General features: G+C 45.3%; 1 protein-coding gene across 1 annotated transcript in view; it reads left to right on the top strand.

Moving 5' to 3' along the window:
• The window catches only part of GFRA1 (GDNF family receptor alpha 1), a gene marked incomplete in the record, with an annotated part of 298,457 nt that overhangs the window by 57,433 nt on the left and 228,621 nt on the right, over positions 1-12,403 (top strand).

The raw sequence follows: 12,403 nt of genomic DNA on the forward strand, positions 1-12,403 counted from the left end.
GATCGGACCAGAAAAGTGATGTGGAACAAAGCTGGACCGCTTTATTGAGAATAAAGCAAAGTAAACAGGATAACGCGTTTCGCGGGACAACTCCCCCTTCTTCAGATCAGTGATAGTGCTATACAGTACATACAGGGTTTAAATGCAGTTACATTTGGCGCCAAAATAAAAGGGGGAGGGGCCAAACTACAATGCAGTGAATGAAGCATCACTTGCAGAAAAAACAAATAATCGACATTAGGGCGTTAGGACATTAGACCTGGGGCGTAAAAACCCTCGGGCAGAATATAGAATATTTGACACAGTCCTGACCTCAGTATCTGAGGAAAGGGATTTAGGAGGAATTATTTCAGAAGACTTAAAGGTAGGAAAACAATGTAATAGAGCAGCAGGAAACGCTAGCATAATGCTTGGATGTATAGGGAGAGGTATAAGCAGTAGAAAGAGAGAAGTGCTCATGGGTGTATAGGGAGAGGTATAAGCAGTAGAGAGAAGTGCTCATGCCACTTTACAGAACACTGCTGAGACCTCACTTGGAGTATTGTGCGCAGTACTGGAGGCCGTATCTCCAGAAGGATATAGATACTCTAGAGAGAGTTCAGAGAAGATACTAAACTAGTGCATGGATTACAGGATAAAACTTACCAGGAAAGGTTAAAGGACCTTAACATGTATAGAAGAAAGAAGAGACTGAGGGATATGACAGAGACTTTTATATACATAAAGGGAATCAACACGGGAAAGGAGGAGAGGAGATTTAAAAGAAGAAAAACTACCACAAGAGGACAGAGTTTTAAATTAGAGGGGAAAGGTTTCTGCAGTAATATCAGGAAGTATTACTTTACTGAGAGAGTAGTGGATGCATGGAATAGTCTTCCTGCAGAAGTGGTCGCTGCAAATACAGTGAAGGAGTTTAAACATGCATGGGTAAGCATAAGGCTATCCTTCATATAAGATAGGGCCCAGGACTATTCATTGGATTCAGATTATTGGGCAGACTAGATGGGCCAAATGGTTCTTATGTTTCTATTAGCCTGAATAAAGACAAGTAGAATCCAGATGAGAATACAATGGAGGTGGTGACATGCAGGAATGATATTGGTAGCCGGGGACCTCCGTGGTGCATCCGGACCGTGGGCGGAAGTAGTTGTCTCTAAGGAAGCGTCGCTAAGGTCGTGGCGGCCGTGTCTGAGAGCAATGGTGCCTTGTCATAGAGACTTTTGGTTGTTTTAGAACAAAAACAAAGCTGATCTATATCTATATCTATCTATCTATATGAACCAAAAACAAAATCTGTAAAACCTAGAAAGGGTTTATATTCATCTTGAAATGTAGTTATAGGCTTAACAAATCAATTCAATGGGAATTCTAAGGAAGAGAATTGCCTCTGCCAGATCCTCTTTCATAGAGGCTCTTAAAGGAGTACTCCGGTGCAGAGTATTCCTGCTCCGGGCTGCAAAAAAAAATGAAAAGGAAGGAAAGTCGGAGGAAATTTTGGGTACCTGGAGTCGGAGTCGGCAAACAATGCACCGACTCTGACTCCTACTAAATAGTTACTGCAATGGCACCCACCAAAGTCAGTGTCGAAAGATTATTTTCAGCCCTGAAAATAATAAAGTCTGACTTAAAGGAGAACTCTGGTGCAAAGTATTCCTGCTCCGTCCTGCCCAAAAATGAAAATAAACCATCTCTCACCTCCCTGGGTTCCCGCGGAGCGCCACTACAGCTGATCAGTCACATGACGTGTCGTTCACACAGAAGTATGAAGAGGAGGACCGATCAGCTGTAGTGGCGCTCCGCGGGAACCCAGGGAGGTGAGAGATGGTTTATTTTCATTTTTGGGCAGGACGGAGCAGGAATACTTTGCACCAGAGTTCTCCTTTAAGTCAGACTTTATTATTTTCAGGGCTGAAAATAATCTTTCGACACTGACTTTGGTGGGTGCCATTGCAGTAACTATTTAGTAGGAGTCAGAGTCGGTGCATTGTTTGCCGACTCCGACTCCAGGTACCCAAAATTTACTCTGACTCCACAGCATTGTGTGATACTGTAAGCAGAGCCACTGTATCTAATCCTGTCATGTGTGATACGGTCTTCTGGGCTGCTGTATCTAAGCCTCTCGTGTAATATTGTCTGCTGAGGTGCTGTATCTATTCCTGCCATGTGTGATACTTGTCTGCTGAGGTGCTGTATCTAAACCCATCCTGTATGATACTGTCTGGGAAACCACTGTATCTAACTATCATATGTTAAACTGTGTGCTGAGATGCTGTATCTAATCCTACCACATGATACTCCCTTCTATGTGATACTGTGTGCAGAGCTGCAGTATCTTAGATCTGTCATTTTTAATACTGCCTGCTGAACCCTTGTATCTAAGCCGATCACGTGATGCTGCCTACTGAGCCCTGCTATGTGATATAGTGTGCAGAGCTGCAGTATCTAAGTTTTTTAAGTGTGATACTGCCTGCTGTGTGTTATCATGTGCAGAGCTGCGGTATCTAAGGCTATCATGTGTGATACTGTCTGCATTGCCCTTCTGTGAGATATTGTGGGCAGAGCTGCTGTATCTAAGCGGTCATGTATTATACTGTCTGTTGTATCTTGTATCTAAGCCTATCATGAATGATACTGTCTATTGCGCCTTGTATCTAAGCCTATCATGTATGATACTGCCTGCAGAGCCCTTCTATGTGATACAGTGTATCCATGTGCTATAGTGTATCCAAACCTGTCACGTATGATACTGTCTGCTGAGCCCCTGTATCTAATCCTGCCTGCTGTGTGATATAGTGTATCTAAGCCTGACATGTATGATACTATCTGCAGAGCTCTTCTGTGTGATATAGTGTATCTAAGCCTGTCATGTATGATACTGTGTTGAGCCCTGTATCTAATCCTGTCATGTATGATACTGTGTTAAGCCCTGTATCTAAGCCTGTCATGTATGATACTGCTTGCAGAGCCCTTCTGCGTGATATAGTGTACCTAAGCCTGTCATGTATGATACTTTCTGTTGAGTGCTGTATCTAATCCTGCCTTCTGTGTTATATATTGTATCTAAGCCTGTCATGTATGATACTGCCTGCAGAGTCTTTCTGTGTGATTTTGTGTATCTAAACCTGTCATGTATGATACTGTCTGTTGAGCTCTGTATCTAATCCTGTCATGTATGATACTGTGTTAAGCCCTGTATCTAAGCCTGTCATGTATGGTACTGCTTGCAAAGCCCTTCTGCGTGATATAGTGTACCTAAGCCTGTCATGTATGGTACTTTCTGTTGAGTGCTGTATCTAATCCTGCCTTCTGTGTTATATATTGTATCTAAGCCTGTCATGTATGATACTGCCTGCAGAGTCCTTCTGTGTGATTTAGTGTATCTAAGCCTGTCATGTATGATACTGTCTGTTGAGCCCCTGTATCTAATCCTGCCTTCTGTGTGATAGATTGTATCTAAGCCTGTCATGTATGATACTGTCTGCTGAGCCCCTGTATCTAATCCTGCCTTCTGTGTGATATAGTGTATCTAAGCCTGTGTATGATACTGCCTGCAGAGTCCTTCTGTGTGATTTAGTGTATCTAAGCCCATCATGTATGATACTGTCTGCTGAGCCCCTGTATCTAATCCTGCCTTCTGTGTGATATAGTGTATCTAAGCACGTCATGTATGATACTGCCTGCAGAGCCCTTCTGTGTGGTATATTGTATCTAAGCCTGTCATGTATGATACTGTCTGTTGAGCCACTGTATCTAATCCTGCCTTCTGTGTGATACAGTGTATCTAAGCCTGTGTATGATACTGCCTGCAGAGTCCTTCTGTGTGATTTAGTGTATCTAAGCCCATCATGTATGATACTGTCTGTTGAGCCCCTGTATCTAATCCTGCCTTCTGTGTGATACATGAGTGCTCGGTGTCCCGGGGTGGGGTCCGCTCTCTGATAATTGCTCGGATACCTGCCGCGGTCTCTTTCGGATGCTCCCGGGAGGATCCGGACGTCTCTCTTGCAGATTGTTTGTTCTCCTTATTAAGCTGCTTTTACACGGACTCAGCGATTTGCGCCGACTGTTCTGCCGCGTTTTCTCGCCAATTACAGTTTATTTTGGCACGGAGCGGAGTTGCGAGGCTGCGCGTGTGAAGCGGAGTATTTATGGAAAGGTTGTGACAATGCAGATTCCTGTCTGGATGTAGTGAGCATCGGGCCCGGTGTAGCAGAGTGGAACCTGCGGGTCACGCATGTCCGTATGTCAGTGTTTCCCGACCAGGGTGCCTCCAGCTGTTGCAAAACTACAACTCCCAGCATGCGCGGACAGAATCGTCTAGACCAGTGTTTCCAAACCAGGGTGCCTCCAGCTGTTGCAAAACTACAACTCCCAGCATGCCCGGACTGAATCATCTTGTCCAGTGTTTCCCGACCAGTGCACCTCCAACTGTTGCAAAACTACAACTCCCAGCATGCTCGGACAGAATCATCTAGTCCAGTGTTTCCTGAGCAGTGCGCCTCCAGCTGTTGCAAAACTACAACTCCCAGCATGCCAAGACAGAATCATCTAGTCCAGTGTTTCCCAGCCAGGGTGCCTCCAGCTGTTACAAAACTACAACTCCCAGCATGTCCGGACAGCCTTCTAGTCATCATCTAGTCCAGTGTTTCCCGACCAGTGCGCCTCCAGCTGTTGCAAAACTACAACTCCCAGCATGCCCGGACAGAATTGTCTAGTCCAGTGTTTCCCAACCAGTGCGCCTCCAGCTGTTGCAAAACTACAACTCCCAGCATGCCCGGACAGAATCGTCTGGTCCAGTGTTTCCCAACCAGTGCGCCTCCAGCTGTTGCAAAACTACAACTCCCAGCATGCCCGGACAGAATCTAGTCCAGTGTTTCCCGACCAGGGTGCCTCCAGCTGTTGCAAAACTACAACTCCCAGCATGCCTGGACAGAATCGTCTAGCCCAGTGTTTCCCAACCATTGTGCCTCCAGCTGTTGCAAAACTACAACTCCCAGCATGCTGGGAGTTGTAGTTTTGCAACAGCTGCAGGCTCCCTGGCTGGCAGACACTGATGTAGTCAGTTGTGCACTTCAGTTAACTCATGTGCTTCAGTTTTTCACTGTATTCAAGACCTCTGCTAGCTGTCAAGGAATGGAACCCTCTTTGTGTACACCCAGGGGTGACCCAGTTCCCTTTGTCTATGGAGGATAATTGATTGGCACCAGGCGGATGGTGATAACTTCTTGCGGCTTTGATGTAGCAGGATGTGTTAAATGGTGCTCAGCAATAAAAGACGCAGTGACAGTCTCTTTCTTTCTTTTAAGAATCTAGTTCATAGAGATAAAAGAGCGCACTGGTGGCGCTCGCCCCCTTCATACCCAAATCTGCTGATTTATCTCCAATAAGGCACCGCACAGAGTGAGCGCCGCAAATGCGTCCTTTAATCTCATATGAACCCGCCTGACCTCATATTTCTCACAGCAAAGGGTTTGTTACAGTGTGTCAGTGCATGCAAGAGCTGAAGGTCAGGATCCAGCGATTAAAGGGTTGACTCCGGTAGGAAAAAAAAAATAATAATAATTTTTTTTTTATCAACTGGTGCCAAAAATTTTAACAGATTTTTTGTAAATTACTTTAAACAGATTTTTTGTAAATTACTTCTATTTAAAAATCTTAATCCTTCCAGTACTTATCAGCTGCTGTATGCTCCACAGGAAGTTCTTTTCTTTTTGTATTTCTTTTCTGTCTGACCACAGTGCTCTCTGCTGACACCTCTGTCCATGTCAGGAACTGTCCAGAGCAGAAGAGGTTTGCTATGAGGATTTGCTCCTACTCTGGACAGTTCCTGACATGGACAGAGGTGTCAGCAGAGAGCACTGTGGTCAGACAGAAAGGAAATTCAAAAATAATAAGAACTTCCTGTGGAGCATACAGCAGCTGATAAGTACTGGAAGGATTACGATTTTTAAATAGAAGTAATTTACAAATCTGTTTAACTTTCTGGCACCAGTTGATTTAAAAAAATATATATATATGTTTTTCACCGGAGTACCCCTTTAAAGGAGAGAGTGTCATCAGAAAACGCTCTATTGTTTAGATGAAATTTCTGTGCTAAATTAATATAATAAATTTTTTTAAGACTTTTGTGCAATTTTTTTTCCCTCTCAAATGTTCCCCCTTAGGCGATGTTTACACGGCTAAATTTCTGAGCGGAATACCAAGGGAATGTTCCAGTCAGAAATTCCGCTGTGGCAGTGTCCCATTGGTTTGAATAGGAATCTGCTGCACTGTGCACACGGCGGAATTTCCATGGCAGAAACATGTACAGGTAAGGTAAGACGCAGCGATATCACACATTAAAGGGGTACTCTGCTGCTCAGTGTTTGGGACAAACTGTTCTGAACGCTGGAGCCGGCGCCGGGAGTTCGTGACATCATAGCCCCGCCCCCTCAATGCAAGTCTATGGGAGGGAGCGTGACATCATGAGGGGCGGGGCTATGACATCACTAGCTCCCGGCGCCGGCTCCAGCGTTTGGAACAGTTTGTTCCAAATGCTGAGCAGTGGAGTACCCCTTTAAGGCTTGGATATAGCAGCCCAGCAGACAATATTTGATATAATAGGCTTAGATACAGCAGATAAGCACACAGTATTACACATGAGAAGATTAGATACAGCAGACAGTATCACACATGGACTTAGATACAGTAGCTTGAAACACAATCACAAACATAATAGGATACAGTGGCTCAGTAGACAGTATCACACATGACAGGCTTAGATACAGCAAACAGTATCATACATGAATGGCTTTGGAACAGCTGGATACAGCTGTATCACACATTAAGGCTTGGATACAGCAGCCCAGCAGACAGTATTTGATATAATAGGCTTAGATAGAGCAGATGAGCACACAGTATCAGACATGAGAGGATTAGATACAGCAGACAGTATCACACATGACAGAATTAGATACTGTAGCTCAGCAGACAGTATCACACATGGTGGATTTCAGCATCCACGGAAACATTCAACTTGTTTATTGTTTTTGCAGATTCCGGTCGGAAATGCATTGCCATCAATGGAGACGGCGCACATCCGGGCGGTCCTAGTGCTGCCGAGTCAAGTAAATGTGCGGGATGTCACCTATATTTTCCGGAAGGCATTCCGCACTAGGACAAGGACTTCATCTCACCCAGACCAGGGAGTCCAAATCCTGGACCGCTGCTGGATGTGGCATATTGTTTTACGAAATGTTTGGTCAGAAAATTTCCGGCAGACATACCGCAGACAGTGGGCGTCAGCAGAACATGCCGGCACCAGGACTGCTCGGAAATGCGCCATCTCTATAGACGGCAATGCGTTCCTGACGGATTTTTGCTGCAGATGTGTCCGCCGTGTAAACGGTGCAGCAGAATCCCAATAAAAACAATGGGACTGCAGCAGAATTTACGAACTGAATTGCTACCTCCGGGTTCTTCTTGGAAATTCCGCCATGTGAACGAGGCCTTACTGGGAAAACAGGCACCATTGTCCAGCCCGAAAGAATGCACTTTTAGGGTATGTTCATACAAGCGGATTTTTTTGCGGGTTTTCTGCTGCGTATTTAAAAGTGGGCGGGCTCTTCTCGGCTGTCCGCAGCAGATTTTCCGCAGTGGAATTTACGCCTGCGGTGGACTTTTTGCAGAAAATCTACAGCAGAAAGCCGAAAAGAGCCCGCCCACTTTCAAATACGCAGCTGAAAACCCGCAAGAAAAATCCGCTCGTGTGAACGCACCCTAAAAATATTTTAAAAAATTATTTCCGAAACATGCAAAACATCACGGGCACGTGGATACAAGTAACGTGATCACAAGCACGATAAAATTAGATACAGTAGCTCAGCAGATGGTATCACACATGGGCTTAGATACCGTAGCTTTAAAGACAATCATAAACACGGTAGAATTAGAAACAGTGGCTCAACAGACAGTATCTGTATCACACATGACTTACATACAGCAGATTAGCAAAAAGTATCCCACATGATAGGCTTAGATACAGTGGAGTGATAATGTGAATACATATTTTAACCCTTTTATCCGTGATCTGAACTTGAAGTCATTGGAGATCTAAAGAATCGTCTAGTCCAGTGTTTCCCGAAGATGGTGTCTCCAGATGTTGCAAAACTACAACTCCCAGCATACCGGGACAGAATCGTCTAGTCCAGTGTTTCCCGACCAGTGTGCCTTCAGCTGTTGCAAAACTGTAACTCCCAGCATGCCCGGACAGAATCGTCTAGTCCAGTGTTTCCCGACTAGTGTGCCTCCAGCTGTTGCAAAACTACAACTCCTAGCATACCCAGACAGAATCGTCTAGTCCAGTGTTTCCCGACTAGGGTGTCTCCAGCTGTTGCAAAACTACAACTCCCAGCATGCCGGGACAGAATCGTCTAGTCCAGTGTTTCCCGACCAGTGTGCCTCCAGCTGTTGCAAAACTGTAACTCCCAGCATTCCCGGACAGAATCGTCTAGTCCAGTGTTTCCCGACTAGTGTGCCTCCAGCTGTTGCAAAACTACACCTCCTAGCATACCCAGACAGAATCGTCGAGTCCAGTGTTTCCCGACTAGGGTGTCTCCACCTGTTGCAAAACTACAACTCCCAGCATGCCCGGACAGCCTTTGGCTGTCCGGGCATGCTGGGAGTTGTAGTGTTGCAACAGCTGGAGACACCCTGGATGGGAAATCCTGATTTATTTTATCAAATAATAATGCAATTCTTGCTGATTTTATTTTGACTGCTAAGCCTAAAACTAAGGGACTGCTGAAATTAAATTGGCGGGAGTTCTATTGTTTTTAAAGGGGTACTCCGGTGAAAACCTTTTTCTTTTAAATCAACTGGTGGCCGAAATTTAAACATATTTGTAAATTACTTCTATTACAAAATCTTAATCCTTCCAGTACTTATTAGCTGCTGAATGCTACAGAGGAGATTCCTTTCTTTTTGGAACACTGATGACATCACGAGCACAGTGCTCTCTGCTGACATCTCTGTCCATTTTAGCAACCGTGCATAGCAGATGTATGCTAAGGGCAGCTATGGTGGCTCAGTGGTTGGCACTGCTGCCTTGCAATAAATAACAATAAATAAAGCATTATTATAATAACGTCAGCAGAGAGAACTGTGCTTGTGATGTCATCAGAGAGCATTCCAAAAAGAAAAGAATTTCCTCTGTAGTATTTAGCAGCTAATAGGTACCGGAAGGATTAAGATTTTTGTAATAGAAGTAATTTACAAATATGTTTAACTTTCTGCCACCAGTTGATTTAAAAGAAAAAAGGTTTTCACCGGAGTACCCCTTTAATGGGATTCTGCTGCTCTGTGCGCACTACGGGATTCCGCCAGCGGAAGAGACGTCGGCCAAAAGAATGAACATGTTTATTCTTTTGGCGGAATTTTGCCAGATTACATTGCTGTAAATGAAGACTCTGCACAGCCTGATGATTTTGGCGGCGTCCACTGCAGACAAAATCTCTGCCCAGAATATCTCTAAGCAGAAATTCCGCCATGTGAACAAGGCCTAAGGGCGAGTTCACACCTATATTACAATCGGATGTACCACATCAAAACCAATTTGGCTCGGTGTTGCATACGTTTTTGTGGTATATGTTTTCACTTGTGGTGTACGTTTGTATCAGCGCGGCACTGATATTCTGTGCGCGCGCAGCCTCCAGACTGTACATGCCGCAGGCGGGGACGGGTGGCGCGTGAGGCCAGTGAGCTAATGCGCGCAGCCCCCGCGTTCACAGCGCTTGCTCCTGCCTGTCCGATTGACAGACAGGGAGAGAGCGCAGGCTGACTGAATTCGGAGCGGTTGCCCAGCCGGGATCGGTCCGAATTCAGCAGTGACGTCACAGCAGACTGCAGCCGGCCACTAGGAGGGAGACCCCTAGTGGCCGGATTTCAAATAGAAAATACAATATTTTAAATAATTGATTTATATTAGAGATATGTTGTAGTACATAAGTACTACAACATATCAAATAAAAAATGTATATACCACACAACACATCACTAATATTTTCTACTTTTCTATCCCACAAAAAAAAAAATTGTTCACAAATGTACAGGGGACAATAACAGGTCCAGACTGATTTACTATATGCAATCTTTACATAACGGGTCTATGGCTACACCACGGCGTACGTTTAGGCAGCGTTAAAGCGTATCTCCCGGCGCACTGCTGTGGTGTACATGTGAATGAGCTTTCACTCCGGACTTGTTGGGAGTTGTTGTTTTATGAACAGCTGCAGAGACATCACCACCTGGGGGCCCCGCGCTGCTCCTCTGTGGGGGAGAATGGCGTCGGGCTCCTCTTACAAGGGTTGTAGGGACAGCTGCTGTAATGGCGCTTGTATCCGTCTGCAGTCAGATCGGGTTTTATTGGACTCTTTGGTAACATCAACATCATGAAGCGTTGGCAGAGTTATAGGGTGATACAGCCCACACATATACCAAACTGACAGCCCGCAATCCTATAGTGCCCATTATCTGTCGGGTACTGATATAGGATCCGTTCCAGATGATAAAGTATCCATCACCTCCTTATCATACTGTAGGATTATTTACCCATCACCCACATTATCCATTAGGCATCTTATAGACAGCTCAAAAATATAAAGGGAACACTTACACACAATGTAACTCCAAGTCACTGACACTTGTGTGAGATCCCACTGTCCACTCAGGAAGAACACTGATTGACAATCAACTTCACATGGAACAGACAACAGGTGGAAATTATAGGCTATTAGCAAGACACCCCCAATAAAGGAGTGCTTCTGCAGGTGGTGACCACAGACCACTTCTCAGTTCCTATGCTTCCTGGCTGATGTTTTGGTCACTATTGAATGCTGGCGGTGCTTTCACTCTAGTGGTAGCATGAGACGGAGTCTACAACCCACACAAGTGGCTCAGGTAGTGCAGCTCATCCAGGATGGCACATCAATGCGAGCTGTGGTAAGAAGGTTTGCTGTGTCTGTCAGCGTAGTATCCAGAGCAAGAAGGCGCTACCAGGAGACAGGTCAGTACATCAGGAGACGTGGAGGAGGCTGTAGGATGGCAATAAACCCAGTAGCAGGACCGCTACCTCCGCCTTTGTGCAAGGAGGAGCAATGTCAGAGCCCTGCAAAATGACCTCCAACAGGCCACAAATGTGCATGTGTCCACTCAAATGGTCAGAAACAGACTCCATGAGGGTGGTATGAGGGCCCGATGTCCACAGGTGGGGGTTGTGCTTACAGCCCAACACCATGCAGGACGTTTGGCATTTGACAGAGAACACCAAGATTGGAAAATTCACCACTGGTGCCCTGTGCTCTTCACAGATGAAAGCAGGTTCACAGAGTCTGGAGACGCCATGGAGAACATTCTGCTGCCGGCAACATCCTCCAGCATTACTGTTTTGGCGGTGGGCCAGTAATGGTGTGGGGTAGCATTTCTTTGGGGGCCGCAAAGCCCCCCATGTGCTTGCCAGAAGTAGCCTGACTGCCATTAGGTACCGAGATGAGACCCTCAGACCCCTTGTGAGACCCCATATGCTGGCGCGGTTGGACCTGGGTTCCTCCTAATACAAGACAATGCTAGACCTCATGTGGCTGGAGTGTGTCAGCAGTTCCTACAAGAGGAAGGCATTGATGCTATGGACTGGCCGCCCGTTCCCCTGAATCCGATTGATCACATCTGGGACGTCTCGCTCCATACACCACAGACTGTCCAGGAGTTGGCGGATGCTTTAGTCCAGGTCTGGGAGAACATCCCTCAGGAGACCATCCTCCACCTCATCAGGAGCATGCCCAGGCGTTGTAGGGAGGTCATACGGGCACGTGGAGGCCACACACACTACTGAGCCTCATTGGGACTTGTTTTAAGGACATTACATAAAGTTGGATCAGCCTGTAGTGGGGTTTTCCACTATAATTTTGAGTGTGACTCCATATCCAGACCTCCATGGGTTGATACATTTGATTTCCATTGATAATTTTTGTGTGATTTTGTTGTCAGCGCATTCAACTATGTAAAGACGAAAGTATTTCATACGATTAGTTCATTCATTCAGATCTAGGATGTGTTATCTTAGTGTTCTCTTTATGTTTTTGAGCAGTGTATGCATTACATATTCCATCCTATACTACTATGCATTGAGCATCCTATAATATCCATTACCCATTCTGTGGTGTTATTATATCCAGTACCTACCCTATAATTCTAGCATATCTATCACCTATCCTATAGCCCTTTAGTATCCATTACCAACTCCACAATCATTTAAAAATAACATCTCCTATCCTATAACCCTATAGTGTCCAGTACCCACTCTGTAGTCCTATTATATCCATTACCTATCCTGTAGTCCTATTTTATCTATCCTATAGTGATATATTAT

This window comes from Hyla sarda, chromosome 7 (assembly GCF_029499605.1).
Source record: "Hyla sarda isolate aHylSar1 chromosome 7, aHylSar1.hap1, whole genome shotgun sequence".
Classification (NCBI taxonomy): Eukaryota; Metazoa; Chordata; class Amphibia; order Anura; family Hylidae; genus Hyla; species Hyla sarda.